This window comes from Suncus etruscus, chromosome 11 (genome assembly GCF_024139225.1).
Source record: "Suncus etruscus isolate mSunEtr1 chromosome 11, mSunEtr1.pri.cur, whole genome shotgun sequence".
Classification (NCBI taxonomy): domain Eukaryota; kingdom Metazoa; phylum Chordata; class Mammalia; order Eulipotyphla; family Soricidae; genus Suncus; species Suncus etruscus.
Window position 1 is genome coordinate 62,717,964 of NC_064858.1, and position 11,786 is coordinate 62,729,749.

Below are 11,786 nucleotides of genomic sequence, written 5' to 3' on the forward strand. Positions count from 1 at the left end.
AAATCAAAGTAAAAACCTGAAAAGTACCATAGCAATAAATACAACAACAATCCCTGTCCTGAAATAAGAACAAAATAGAGCTCAAAATCATAAAACAAAGCAAAACAAGACAAAAACAAAACAGAAAAACCAAAAAAAAATCAATAAGAAATTAATTTGAGCTTTTTTTGGCATAGGACAGTAAATATTGGGGAGGTTTGAAAGGGAATTCCCTTAGCATCAGAGATACAGAGTTTCTCTGCCCTTGAAGTATACTATCATGTTCATAACTCCAGGTTCCGTACCTATTTGTTTACTCTCCCCTAGGTCCTTTTGGGGTGTCTGGAAACTATCTGCTCAGTCATGCATGATGACATTAGGCCTCTATAAATAGAGGTCTTGGTATTTACACAGGTCATAGGATGGATCCTAGGATGGAGTCTTTCCTTACAGTTATAGAAATTCTGTTCAATCACTATTGTTTTAATCAGTCTTCTGTAGTTGGTGGTGTTGGTTTTTGCAAGGATCCAAGGTCAAAGCCTAGGATGGATTCTTTCATTATGTTTCCAGAAGTTCTGCTCTATTGCAGTTGTCACAGTCAGGCCTCTGGAATTAGAGATCTTGGTTGTTGTACAAGCTGTAGGCCAAAGCCTAGACTAGGGACCTTTTTATTAGTTTCAGGATAAATTCTGCCCAGTCATGTTTGTCACAGTCAGTCTTCTATAGTTAATGATCTTGGCTATTTTACAGATCAAAGGATGACATGTCTTTTGGTTTCCTCTTATGATGGTGAGGTAAGACAACCTCTTGTTAGATCAAGCTGTTCACATTTCCTCATTGTCAGGATGTCATATCAAATCTGGCATGTCTTTGGTGTCAGAGCAGTAGTAAGAATGTCTCAGAGGGTTTTTGGTTGCTGGAGCAGTTGTGCAAAACTATGTTTGTCTATGTCTGAGATCTAAGGTTCAAGTTTGGATGGTCACTGTCTAAGCACATGGAGTCTAAGTTGGGATCACATGACATATTTCCAAGTTAGAAGGTGCCCCTGCATTGTAAAATGTATGTGTTCTGATCCCTAGTAGATAAGAACTTGTTTCTATACATAAAATTTCCCATTTAATGGTATGCATGTACAAAAAGAATTGGTGATATATTATATTGTTGGTGCATTTGGATGTGAGAATGTCAGGCACCATCATCTCTGTGCCCTTGTTCTGACCTGAGCTTTTATCCCAGGCAAGACTTTGTCTTGTAGGTTTTTGTACCAAGCAGAACCAAAACAGGTAGAGGTATGGAAGAGAAGAAAACAAAAACAGAACAAAAACATATATATATTTATATATACACTCACATATATATGTATATGTAAAATGAAAAAAAATAAAAATGAATTATAAAAATAAAAAATGATCAGGTTTGAAAAAATAAGTTTAAAAGAAAAGTAATTAAGGGAACTAAGTGATGCGAAGACTACCTTACATTTGGATATACACAGGTTAAGAGGTAGTTCTAGAGGTTTTAAACGTATAAAGAAAATATAGGCTTCCTCATTATCTTTTAGGGTATTCTTGTGGGGGGCGGAATCCAGGGTACATTTTCATCACACACCCCAGTCTTATTGAGTTTGAGAAGTGCTTTGTGGAAGAAAGGGCCTGCGCAGAGTTATTGCATTGGGGGTCCTTCTGGAGTTGAGCTCGGTATCAAGAAACTGTCTACATTTGGGGGTGATGAGAAGAAGGGCCACAAAACCTGAGTCAGCAGGAGTGTTGGTTGTAGTTTCTTGCCGGGGGACAAATTGTAGGGCCAAATATGTGTCCCTCTGCTTGGGAGCTTGTTGGGAAGGAGGTTGGTCTTGTTACAGAATGAATTAAGAACTGAGGGTAAAGAGCATTAATAATGTGTTATATTGGCTTGGAATTGGGGGTGAAGAGATAGTAGGATTTCTGAATGGTGGGAGGAGGGACAGTATACAATATAGGCATGAATTGTTTACAATTTAGGTTTGGCTCTCATAGAGGAGACCTCTCCCTATGTACTCATGCTCACATAAAGACATACATTAGTGATCTATTCTTAAGGTGTTGTTAGAGATCTCACCCTAATAGGGTGGGTCTGAACTTTTAAGGACTGATTGATTAACAGTCAATCATGATCTCTGTTGCTAGTGTGTATTAGAGTGTTTCTAACAATCCTTATATTTGTGACTTTGTTGAAGGTCTGGTTTTCAAAATTTTTTTTAAATGTTCTTTCCTTTATACTTGAGGGTTTTTTCCTTTCTGTCTCTTTTTTTCATTTGGATTACTACATGTGTTAGAGTTATTTTGTTAGGGTTTATTTGGTTTGGCACTCCTTTTATTCTTGTATTCATATAGCAATCTCTTTCCAGTGAGTGGGAAAGTTCTCTTCTTTTTTTTTTTTTTTTTTTTTTTTTTTTTCCCCCAATTCACAATACATACCCGGCAAGGGGCCTGTGTTGAGGTGTATATGGGGTGCCTTTACTGTACCTCCTCTTTCTATACAGCCAGTGTAAAGAACACAGCCTGTGGTAAGATTTGGGAGGCCTTATCTTATCTTTTATTTATTTTATTTTTTTTTTCTTCAGAGCAAACTAAAGTTGTTTTTTTTTGTTTGTTTGTTTTTTTAAAGTAAGAATTCATTTAAAGGACAAAATTGATTAACATAATGAGGTAAACTAATATAACATAATATAGTGACATAACATAACATATAATATAATTGATATAATAATAATACATGTAAGTCAAAGAAAATTTCTGATTAAAAACACAATTTTTTTTTCATAATGGCTTACATATCTTTCACTGTAGTATTTTGGGTACATATTCACATTGAATCAGGGGAATACCCATCACCTAATATGTCCTCTTCTCAATCAAAAATCAAATATGCTGAAAATAGGCAGAGTCCTGTCTAGAGGCTTCCAACCTCAGTTTGAGAGAGGATGTGAAAAAAGTAATTAAAATACCACAATACAAAAAAAATATCGAATTAAATAACCGATAAGCACCACAGCAATAAAGACAGGCACCACACAATAATCTCGGTTCTGAAATCAAATCATACTCAAGTGCAAAAAAGAAAGAGAAAAACAAAACAAAATAAAATAAAATAATATTGGAGACATCAACCGTAATCTCCACACCAAAATAAAGACGTCAAAAAAATAGATCATTTATTCTCCTCTTGCTGCTTTCGTGGTATGTGGAAGACTTCTACTTTATCTTGGATGGTAAAATCAGACCTGTTTCTAAAGATCTTGGTGGCTGTGCAGATCAGGGAATGGAGTTTATGAAGTCTTTCTTTGTGGTTCAAGCAGTTATGCTTCTTCAATGTCATTTTTTTGTTTTTTATGTGTTCTAGGTGTTTCAGAATAGTGCTACCATTCTGTGTTTTTCTTTTGTCTTCTGACTTACTTCGTTTAACATAACATGATCTAGGTCCATCCACGTTGCTGCAAAGTCTGTGATTGTATCATTTCTAACTGCCATGTAATATTCCATTGTATATATGTACCACATCTTAATGATCCATTCATCTGTTGTTGGACATCGAGGTTGGTTCCAAGATTTGGCTATTATACTGAGTGCTGCAATAAATAGTGGGGTGCATACGTATTTTGGAATGAATGTCCTTCCATCTTGGGGGTATATGCCTAGGAGAGCAATTGCTGGGTCAAATGGCAGCTCAATTCTGAGTTCTTTGAGCACTCTCCAGACTTTTCTCCATAGATGTTGGACTAGGGGGCATTCCCGCCAGCAGTGGATGAGAGTTCCTTTCATACCGCATCCTCGCCAACAAAGGTTGTTTCCATTATTTTTGATGTGAGCCAACCTCACTGGTGTGAGGTGGTATCTCATTGTTGTCTTGATTTGGATCTCCCTGATGATGAGCGAAGGTGAGCATGTTTTCATGTGTTTGTTGGCCATCCTTCTCTCTTCCTCAGAGAAATGTCTATTCATTTCGTCTCCCCATTTTTTTATGGCTTCGTTTGGTTTTGAAGGGCTCAGGTTTCTGAGCGCTTTGTATGTTCTAGATATCAGCCCTTTATCTGATATATCAAGTGAAAAGATTTTTTCCCATTCTGTTAGCTGTCTTCTTGCATTAAGTAGGGTTTCTTTTGCCATGCAGAAGCTTTTTAGTTTGATATAGTCCCATTTGTTTATAGTTGATGCTAACGTTTTTGCCATTGGTGCTCCATTGTCAAAGACCCTTTTGATATAAAGGTCTTCGAGTGTTCTGCCTATTTTATTCTCGTTCATGTTAAAGACACTCAGCAAAATAGGGTTAGAAGGCACCTTCCTTAAGATAGTTACAGCTATTTATGAAAAGCCTACAGCCAACATTATACTTAATGGCGAGAAGCTAGAAGCATTCCCACTAAGGTCAGGAACTAGGCAAGGCTGTCCACTCTCTCCACTCTTATTCAATATAACCTTAGAAGTCCTAGCAATAGCAATCCGACAAGAGAAGGGAATCAAAGGAATTCAAGTAGGGAAAGAGGAACACAAGCTAGCTCTATTTGCTGATGATATGATGATATACATCAAAAACCCTAAAGAATCCACAGAAAAACTCCTAGAAACAATCAACCAATACAGTAAAGTGGCTGGATACAAAGTCAATACACAAAAGACAGTACGTTTTTATATACAAACAATGAAGTTGAGGAGAGAGAGATTAAAAATACAATTCCATTTAAGATAGTATCAAAAAATATCAAATACCTAGGAATCAACCTTACAAGAGAAGTGAAAGATCTATACCAGGGAAACTTCAAAACACTTCAGAAAGAAATTGAAGACGATCTAAAGAAATGGAAGAACATCCCATCCTCTTGGATAGGTAGAATTAACATAGTCAAAATGACTATTTTACCCAAACTGCTATATAGATTTAATGCAATCCCTATCCAAATCCAGACACAATTCTTTAAAGAAATAGAACAATCAATTATAAAATTCATTTGGAACCATAAAAGACCCAGGATAGCTAAACACATTCTGAAAAATGAGAAGTTGGGAGGTATCTCCTTACCTAACTTGAAACTATACTATAAAGCCATAGTAATAAAAACAGCATGGTACTGGAACAGAGACAGGACCTCAGACCAGTGGATTAGAACAGAATTCCCAGGCATAAACCCCCAGATATATAGCCAACTAATATTTGATAAAAGAGGCAAGAATATGAAATGGAACAAAGAAAGCCTATTCAACAAATGGTGTTGGTACAACTGGAAACTCATATGCACGAAAGTGAAAATCGACCCATATCTCACTCCTTATACAAAAGTCAACTCAAAATGGATCAAAGATCTGGAAATCAGACCTGAATCTATAAAGTTTATTGGGAAAGTTCTCTTCTATTACCTCCCTTACTACTGTTCTTCTTCTTCTTTCCCCTTTTCTTTTCCTTCTGGTATTTCTTCAGTCGTAAATTGTTTCTTTTGTCTTTGTTCATTAAGTACCTAATATTTTCTTCCGATATTTTGTCTTTTGTTTCTCTATTGACTTCTTTGTCATTTCTTGCTTATATTTTTCTTCAAGAACCTCTGTGCAATTCTCCACCTGTGTATTTCTGCTATTATCTTACTAACAAGTTTTTAGTTCCCTTATTTTTATTGTATTCATTATCTCATCTTCTGTAAGAGTTCTTTTTGAGCTGCTTGAATAGTTCATCTATAGATTTTTTTTCACACAGAAGTAATTTAGCTATGATTAAAACTGTATTTCCAGAACATGGCTGCTTGCTTGTATCCATGCCCAGTGTCCCGCGTAGCCCCAGCCCATAGGGATCTCAGTCCTTCCTGGCAGCTGCCTTCTGCATGGCCACTAGCATGTTGCTCAGCTCCTCACATTCTTTTGGCCCAGATGTGTGTCCCCACACATCTTTCTTGATGAGCTTGAGGGCAGGCTTGTTCTTGGAGACTTTGAGTAGATCCATGGCATGCAGCTAATAGGTGGCGAAGCCGCAGATCTCTCATGTCAAATCATGTCTCGCATGAATTTAGTGTGAGATGCCAGTGCTGGCAGCTGTGCCTTGGCTTGCTCATGTTTTTGATCACCTTATAGCCTTTGTTGAGGCCCACAGCCATGGGGTAGCGCAGAGCCATGGCTGCAGCTCCTCAATGGCTACTGAAACAAAAGCCATCTAAGATTCCTTGATTTCTATTGCTAAGATATTAAATCCTGATTTTAAGTTCATATATTGGGCTCATGCATTTTGGTGGACTTGGAAATTTGCTAAAATTTCTCTTAATATTACCAAATGCAGATGCCTTCATTAATTTCCCCATTGTTCTTTGCATTTGGTGGTTTTGAATGCTAGAGTTTTAGGGTGTTTAAATAAGTGGTCTACTGAGCTGTTTCTATTGGAAGTGATTAGAGGTGTATCTGATGTTGAGTTTATTTTTCCTAGACATGTTATCTAAGTATAATAAAGGTATTGCAAACTACTCCATTGATTTGTTCATCTTTTATTTGGGGGCCTGTAGATTATCTAAGGAAAAGTAATGTTAGGCCCGAGCTGTCTAAACCTATATGATATAAATTAAAATGAGGGTTATGAATTTAAATCCCAACTCATGTTCCCACTAGCATTTTTTGTGTGCTTTTGGAGGTATCTAAGCAGCACTAGGTCATCCCAAACTTTCAGATATAAAAAATATATAAAAATAGCTTTCTATTACAGATGCCTTAATTTTTAAAAGTAGCCCATAGAAGTTATATTACATACTTATTTTATTAACTATAAGCATCAGCTTAATAATGTAGGATAATATTTTAAAATATTACAAAAATATTCATTTGGAAATAAACATTTCCAAATATATTTACATTGAAAAATACTAATATGTTAAGATAAAAATAATATTTATAGTGAAGGCTTTTCTATGGCTTAACAATTAAAATCGGTTCATATTGTGTATAGATGAGTCAAATAATTCAGATTTTTGTTGATTATTTGGCTTTATACTATACCATTAAATCTTTAATGACAGTAAATGCTTCTGTACAACTTGGAGTAAATATTTATAGTCCATTATAATGGAATAATTATACTATAAATATAATGGACTATAAATACTAATTAGTAGTATTTAACTTAAATTTTTGAGCTTGTATTATGTTAAGTACTATTATGCATAATTATGAAACAAAGATATTAGATCTTTATTCTTAGTGTTATATGTGAAACTAGATAAAAAACGAACGTGACCTTGATCAAATTGTGAATAGAAGCTTAAAGTGATATGAAAGTTTTAGAAGAAAGCAGGGATAAATTTTCGAAAGGGAAGCACTTAAATGGAGAGCTGAATGAAGTAAGGAAATAAATTATAATGACAATCGGAAACAGTGCCTTTAAGGTCCAAGGCACACTGAGTAGAAGGTCTTTCAAATGGACCTCTCTCAATTGTTCATACATGGCTGCCAAAAAAGATGGAAGGAGGCAGTTGATCCAAGTACCTGTGGGACTCGTCTCTGCAGCAGAGACTGAGCCGCACCACATGCAAGGTAAGGTAAGGGTGGTTGATTAAGGCCGACCTGTGGGGTTCGTCTCTGCAGCTGGGGCTGAGTCGCACTGTCAACCAGGTAAGGGGATGGGCTGTAGACCCAGGCCAACTTGTGGGGCTCAATCACTCCAACCCAAACCAAAAAATGCAAAGAAATATGGGCAAACTAAAGAAGATACTAACAACTGAAGATATGGAGAAAAATCCTAGCAAGTTCTCAAGTCCACCAAAATGCACGGGCCCAATAGATGAAGACACAAAAGCAACATTGCAAGCCATGGCAAAAGAAATCATGGAATCACTAGCCAGTGAGTTAAAAAATGCATAGATAAACAAATCAACAAAATCAAAGAACTTTTATAGAACATAAAAGAATTCATACAAGTGGAATTAAAGGAACTAAAACTGTCTTAGCAAGCCATAGTAGCAGAATAACACAGTTGAGAATCACATAGAAGTACTTTAAGAAAAACTACAAACCAAAAATGACAAAGAAGTCAATAAGAAAATAAAAGGTAAAGCACTAGAAAAAAAAGTTAGGTATTTAATGAACAAAGACAAAACAAATAATCTACAGATTGTAGGAATACCGGAAAGGGAGGAAATAGGGAAAGGAGAGAACAAGTGGTCAGGGAAATAATAAAAAACCTTCCCACCCTCTGGAAAGAGGCTTATGTGCAAATCCAGGAGGAATAGAATCCCTAATAAAATAGAACATAAGAATCAAACCAGATCTCCCATTTGAAAACTCAAGCAAGGAGACAGTGGAATGACATTTAAACAACTGAATGAAAAAAACGTTCCAACCTAGTTTAGTACCCAGCAAAACTATCATTCATATAGAAGGGAGGACTAAAAACATTCTCAGACAAAAAATATCTTGCATTATTTGTGCAAACAAAACTAATTATAAATGATATACTCAGAGATGAATTACACAATCCAAACCCCTGATAGTAACAAAAAGCACCCTATACCATACAACTGCACAACAGCCTTCCCTAGCAAAAATCTTAAATATCAATGAACTAAACTCTCCCATTAAAAGACTCATAGTAGTGACTTGTATCAAAAAACAAAAACCGGATTTCTGCTACCTGTAAGAAACACACCTACAAGTACAGGATAGACACAGGCTCAGAATAAAAGGATGGAAATCAATTAATCAAGTCAATGGAAACCAAAAAATGCTTGGACAGCCATTCTTATATCAGATCAAATTGCAATCAACACCAAGAAAGCGATCAGAGACAAAGGAAGTCATTACTTACTGATCAGGGGAATGCTAGATGAAGAAGTACTAACTCTGGTCAATATTGTGTACCAAATGCAGCGCTAACAAAATATATAAGGCAGTTGCTCACAAACCTAGAGAAACATATGAAAGGTAATGTGATGGTAGTTGGAGATTTCAAAATGCCACTGTCACCACTGGACAGATTTACGAAAAAAAACCTAGCAAATAAATAAGAGCTCTAAATGAAAAATTAGAAGAACTAGGAATAATAGACTTATAGAGCCCTCTACCTCAGAAAGTAGAATACACATTCTTCTCAAGTGCACATTGAACCTTCTCTAGAATAGACCATGCCTTAGAATATAAATCTAACTTGAATAAAGTAACAAATATAAAGATTAGTAGAAGTACCCTATCAGGTCACTTTGCAACAGAGATCAAGATTGACTGTAAAAAGAAGCTATGGAGAAAATTCAACACCTGGAGATTAAACAACATGCTGCTCAACAACAGCTGGATCAAAGAGGATCTCAAGGAAGAAATAAAAAATTCCTTGATACAAACGATAAGTAAGAAACAAATATCTCTATCTCTTTTTGCAGATGATATGATGATATACATTGAAAACCCTAAAGAGTCCACAGTAAAACTCCTAGAAACAATTAACCAATACAGCGAAGTGGCTGGCTACAAAGTCAATACACAAAAGAGAGTAGCGTTCCTCTATACAAATAACTATGTGGAGGAGAAAGACAGTAAGGACTTGATCACATTTAAAATAGTATCCAAAAATATCAAGTACCTAGGTATCAACGTTACAAGAGAAGTCAAAGACCTGTACAATGAAAACTTCAAAACACTCCAGAAAGAATTGAAGAGGACCTAAGGAAATGGTCATTGGTAGGTAGACTCAACATAGTCAAAAAGACTATCTCACCTAAACTTCTATATAGATGCAATGCAATCCCTATCCAAATTCAGACATAATATTTTAAGGATTTAGAACCATCAATTATAAAATTTATCTGAAACCACAAAAGACTCAGGGTAGCCAAATACATACTGAAAAACAGAAGCTAGGTGGCATCTTTTTACCTAACCTGAAGCATTACTATAAATCCATATTGATCAAAGCCTCATGGTACAGGAACAAGGACAGAGTGTTAAATCAGTAGGTTAGAACAGAATATCCAGAGATACACTCCAAAATATAAAGCCAACTATATTTGACAAAAGAGCCAAGAACTTGAAATGGAACAAAGACAGTCTCTTCAACAAATGGTGTTGGAAGATTGGATAACCACCTGTAAGAAATTAAAAATTGATCCATACCTCACACCTTACACAAAATTCAACTCAAAATAGATTAAAGACTCCATAAAGTTTATTGAGGAAACAATAGGCAGAACATTCAAAGACCTATATATCAAAGTATGTAAATAATTGGGACTACATCAAATTAAAAAGTTTCTGCATGGCCAAAGAAACCCTACTTGATACTAAAAGATAGTTAACTGGGAAAATTTTTTGCTCTCCACACGTCAAGTAAGGGCTGATATCTAGATATACAAAGTGCTCAGAAATGTGAGCTCAAAAATATCTAATAAAGCTATAGAAAAATGGGAAGAATAAATGAATAAACAATTCTCTGAAAAAGAACAAAAGCTGGCCAACAGACACATGAAAACATGCTCACCTTCAGTCATCATTAGGGAAATCCAAATCAAGACAACAGTGAGGATGGCTCACAATAAAATAATGGGCACAAACTCTGTTGGCAGGGATGTGTTAAGAAAGGAACTCTCATTCACTGCTGGTGGGAATGCTGCCTGGTCCAACCCCTAACAGTGTGGAGAGTGCTCAGTAAACTCAAAATTAAACTGCCATCTGACCCAGCGATTACTCTCCTGGTTATCTATCCCCAAGTCAAAAGGACATTCATTCCAAAGTATGTGTGCACTCCATTATTTATCGCAGCACTCAACACAATAACCAATATTTGGAACCAGTCTTGATGTCCAACAACATATGAGTTGATTATGAAGACGTGGTATTTATACACAATGGCATAGAAATGATACAACTGGGGGCCGGAGAGATAACATGAATGTAAAGCATTTGCCTTGCATGCAGAAGGTCAGTGGTCCGAATCCCTGCATCCCATATGGCCCTCTGAGCCTGCCGGGAGTGATTTTTGAGCATAGAGCCAGGAGTAACCCTTGAGCACTGTGGGGTGTGACCCAAAAATCAAAAAAAAAAAAAAAAAGAAGAAGAAAGAAGGAAAGAAATGATACAATCATAGACTTTGCAGCAATGTGGAAGGAGCTACAAAATATTATGTTAAATGAAGCCAGAAGATGAAGGATAAACACAGAATGATAGTACTCTTCTGAGTACTATCATACATATATATATATATCATATATACATTTAATACTATAGGAACAAATACAACAGTCTAATAGGGTAGAAACTCCAAGCAAGCGAGCAGGTATGTAATCAACCTTTTACTGCAAAGGCCTATAATAATGTCTTAGAGATCTTATACAGGGTTGCAGGTGAAGAATATGACTGGAAGCCAGAGACTCCAGCGGAAAATTTTCATAATGATGTGTTTTAATGTCTTAATATTACTAGATTTAAAATAATCTCTCAGCGTCTCTGTCCACAGGGGTTCTTGGATTACAAAGGGTGGATACCCTAATTTGATATCTTGGTGCTCAGTCACACCAGATAAAATATTCAGTTTGGATTATAAAAATGTCTAGATAAAACACTAGATATACCCATTTTCTTTGGTTTATAACTTATGTTAGGACATAAAGCATGTGACCATCCAGACCACTGAAACAATCAGCTGCGAAACACAGACTTATATTATAGGACCTACTACTCATCAAACATGTTTGGGCAAATTAATATTTCCTTTCTCTCTATTTCTCCCCTTTCTTCCTCTACCTCTTCTTCCCCTTCATCATCTTGATTTATTAATTTTTAATCTTATTTTTACTATATTTACCTATTTTTCTGTTCTCT

General features: G+C 35.9%; 1 non-coding gene and 1 pseudogene across 1 annotated transcript; both read right to left on the minus strand.

Annotated features, from left to right (window-relative positions):
- Positions 1-2,408: 2,408 nt before the first annotated feature.
- On the minus strand, positions 2,409-2,541 carry LOC126023187 (small nucleolar RNA SNORA51). Its single transcript, XR_007500391.1, has one exon. It is a non-coding gene; the product is annotated as a small nucleolar RNA SNORA51 (small nucleolar RNA).
- A 3,255-nt stretch (positions 2,542-5,796) lies between these two features.
- Positions 5,797-6,112, minus strand: LOC126022314 (60S ribosomal protein L36-like; annotated as a pseudogene).
- Between the last annotated feature and the right edge of the window lie 5,674 nt (positions 6,113-11,786).